This window comes from Pseudorasbora parva, chromosome 12 (assembly GCF_024679245.1).
Source record: "Pseudorasbora parva isolate DD20220531a chromosome 12, ASM2467924v1, whole genome shotgun sequence".
Taxonomy (NCBI): domain Eukaryota; kingdom Metazoa; phylum Chordata; class Actinopteri; order Cypriniformes; family Gobionidae; genus Pseudorasbora; species Pseudorasbora parva.
Genome location: NC_090183.1, coordinates 11,545,033 through 11,549,172, shown reverse-complemented (window position 1 = coordinate 11,549,172; position 4,140 = coordinate 11,545,033).

Genomic DNA, 4,140 nt, shown 5'->3' with positions numbered 1-4,140 from the left:
GGCCATATATATATATATATATATATATATATATATATATATATATATATATATATATATATATATATATATATATATATATATATATATATATATATATATATATATATATATATATATATATATATAGTATGTACATGCAAATATTTCTTAAATATATACATGAATGAGTATGTATATAGACATATAATATGTAAACACAAACTTTTATTTTGGATGTGATTAATCACGATTAATCGCTTTGACAGCACTAGTTTATATAAAGTATAAATGGGTTCCTTCATTTGACTATTAGCCTGGTCCGCGTTTAGCTTAGTACTACCTGACTAACATGACCGACCACAATTCTTTTTGTTTTATGGCTGAATCTAAAATAGATTATAGGCTAATGAATGTTCACTTCCAGTTCTTCAGTCACTATGCTAATCATCCATTATTAAACACACTCCCATATGAAGAGACTACAAAGGGATGGAATGGAAAACACGTGACAAGATAATAAAAATGTTTAAAAAATGAGGAGTGTCTTTTCATTATGCCGTTTCAGGTGTGTTGTGTAACTTCTGAATGTTTGTATGAAGATGGCAATGAGAAACTTCCTGTCTGGTTATGAAACCAGAGAATGGGCAACACAATGTTCCAACAAGCTCTCAAGATATCGAATTCCATCTAAACCTGAAGGGCTTTATATACACACAGGAAGATCAAACCTCTCTTTCTTTTCTTCCTTTCCTGCAGCCTTCTTGCATTTCATTTTCCATCTGGCACTGTTGTAATCATAGGGTTGTAATGCAGCATTTATGCAGTTCCTGAATTAGCCACGAGATGGCGCTCTATTTCGCACTAATTTACCCTACAGCAGCACGACTATCTACGCCGGGGCTAGTTGTCACATGGGTTTATTTGCACTAACTTGTAATTTCTCTGGCGCTGTATTTTGTATAATATAATATAATAATTAGTCTACTATTTTCTTAAAATAATATTATAATGAATACAACTGAAATTAACACAATAACGCCACATTGGATACATTCAGGCAAATGACCACAATAATAAGCATATGTTGTTTTGTATTGTTCATAATTTATTATTCAACTTTTGCCTACAAAAGTTTCTTTATTGGCATCAGTGGTTCCATGAAGATTATTTAACATCCATAAATCCATAACCTTCTTTAAAGATTATAAATAAAAGGTTCTAGAAGAAACATTTTAACTTCCTAAAGAACTATTTAGTGAAAAGTCCTTAAAATTATAATTTGTTTCTTAGTGTGAAGAACATTTAAATAATCAAAATTACCAGGATATAGAACCTTTTACATTGTCACAATGGAAGCTGCCATTAAACAAGCTTTCACAAAAGGTCAATATGTTTTAAGTTAACTGTTTGGGTAATAGAGAAATGTGTAATCACTTTTTTTGCTGGACTTTTTAGGTAATTATTCCTTTGGGTTAAAATGGCAGTCTTGGACTTCTCCACAGACATTTTAGTGTCCTACACCTTCTCCCTAAAGCTGATTTCAGCAAGTCTGTGAAATGTATGTGTTGGTTTCCGTCAATGGAGTCAGTGGGTGGAGAGAGTTCTGACGGAGTGATTCAGGGCCATGAAATGAAAAGCCGGTCTCTCTCAGTATGTATTTTCCAAGGCTTAACTCACTCTGATGTGGTCTTGTTAACGTTACTGCAGCGCCAGCAAGGTTTTATATGGGTTTATGATATTAATTAATGTCAAAGCACAAGGTCATAAGACCGCCGTTAGGTAAAGTAGAAACTATTAAGTCCTTACTGATGTCGGTAAAGCTCTGACAGATATAAAATAGTATAGGCCTGTATAAACACATGTACAAGCCAAAAACGTCACACAAAAGTACTCTAATAAACACTCATTCATAAAGTGTGCACAATACAGTGGTGGATGTTTCACTCTCTTTTCATTCACTAGAGTGCAATAAATAAATCAGACCACTGCCATATGTCCGTTACTCTCTGTTTACTGAACAGCATTCACTTCCTACAAATGCATCATACAAAAAGGTCCGTACTGCAACATGAGTCAAACTAACAATCACATTGTTACATCCTTCCTTTTTTTTTTTTTTTTTTTTTTTTTTTACAAGTGCACAAATGTATGTTTATTCCTAGAACTTATCACAATGATTGTGTGAACTTTTCAAAACAATTTCTTTCTAAGTCAGGCTTTAGGGTTAAACTTTTTTTTTTTTTTTTTTTTTCAGCCTGCTCGACATATCACTTTTTTTATCTCCAGGAGAGAGAGAGAGCAATAATCAGTCCACGTTTAAGTAACATAGTCCTTCAAATAATGTGGTTTGACGATAATCCGACCAGCTCTGGTTGTGACCGTAGGTTTCGAGTCACCATTTGGCTGAACACAATGCTCCTTTTGCCGGTTGTTCTCCACAAACATTTCATGTTTTGTGACCTGATCTTGATGGCCTGTGTGTCTGAGGTACCTCCTGTTCCTCCTCAGAACACCCCCTCTGTCCAGTTCAACCCTGTATGACCGATTGTTAGCTGGTTCCAGAACTGTTGCTTTCTGCCAAACCTTTTGTGACTGTGTTGGTTGTACTCTCACTTGATCCCCTGGTTTCAAGATGTCCATGTCTTTTGCGTGTCTGTTGTAGTACATTTCCTGTCTTCTTTGATTTAGTCTCAGTTCTTTTGTCGTGTCTACTACTTTTGGCTTCAACAGATTACTGTGTGTAGGGAGGAGTGTGCGTGTCCTCCTGCTTAACAATCTCTGAGCAGGACTTGCTTTCAGACCCTGCGACGGGGTGTTCCTGTGATCTAATATCGCCAGGTATGGGTCTTGTCCTGACATTTTGGCCCTTTGCATTAGACGTTTTGCTGTTTTGACAGCCGACTCCGCTTTCCCATTGCTTTGCGGGTGGGTGGGTGATGATGTTTTATGCTGAAACTCCCAGCGTCTACTGAACTGCTGGAATTCGGTTGACGTGTATTGTGGCCCATTATCTGAGAACACAATGTCCGGTATGCCTTGCCTGGCAAAATGGGCTTTCAGCTTCTTAATCACAGTGGAAGACTTTGTGTCTGGCAAGTAATCCACCTCCCAGAAATTTGAGAAATAATCAACAGTGATTAGATAGTCTCGATTGTTGAATACAAAAAGATCGGTGCCCACCTTGGACCATGGTCTTTCAGGCAGTTCGTGTGGGCAGAGTGTTTCTTTCTGTTGTTTTGTTTCTGTTGATCTGCACATATCACACTTCTCAATGTATCTCTTTATCTGTGCACTCATTCCAGGCCAATAGAGGCATTCCCTTGCTCTCCTCAAACATCCTTCAATACCAAGGTGCGCAGCGTGAACTCTGTGTATCATGTCGCTTCTGAGTGTATCTGGTATCACTGCTCTTTCACCTTTGAACACAATGCCATCCTGCACCGTTAGCTCATCCTGGATTGAGTAGTAGTGAGCTATTTTGCTGGGTATGGTTCTTTTGCTTGTTGGCCATCCCTCTTTTATTGTCTTTATCAGTGTCTGTAGTGTGTCATCATTTGCTGTCTCCCCTCTGATTACTTTGAGTCTCTCTTCAGATATTGGAAGGTACTGAATCATATTCACGCTTTCTATCTCTTTCTCCACAGATCCTTCCTGTGCAGTGTTCTCCAGGTATGCCCGACTCAGCGTGTCTGCCAACAGCATCTCTTTTCCTGGGACATAGTTAATGATGAAATCATATTTCTGCAGTCTCATTAACATCCTTTGAAGTCTCTTGGGTGCTTGCAGCAGTGGTTTTTTAACAATACTCTCAAGAGGCTTGTGATCCGACTGTACGACCACTTTCCGTCCATACGTGTATTGATGGAATTTCTCCATACCAAACAATATGGCTAAGCACTCTTTTTCTATTTGTGCATAACCCCGTTCAGTCAGTGATAATGCACGGCTACCAAAAGCGACAGGTTCTCCACTCTGCAACAGTGCTGCACCAAGGCCGGTCTCCGATGCATCGCACTGAAGAACCAACTGTTCTTCGAGGCTGTAGTAACGTAGTACCGGTGCCCTGGTTATTAGGTCTTTTATACTCTGAAAGGCTTGTTCGTGTACCTCAGACCAGTCCCACAAACTATCCTTGTGTGTCAGCTGTCTGAGCACTTC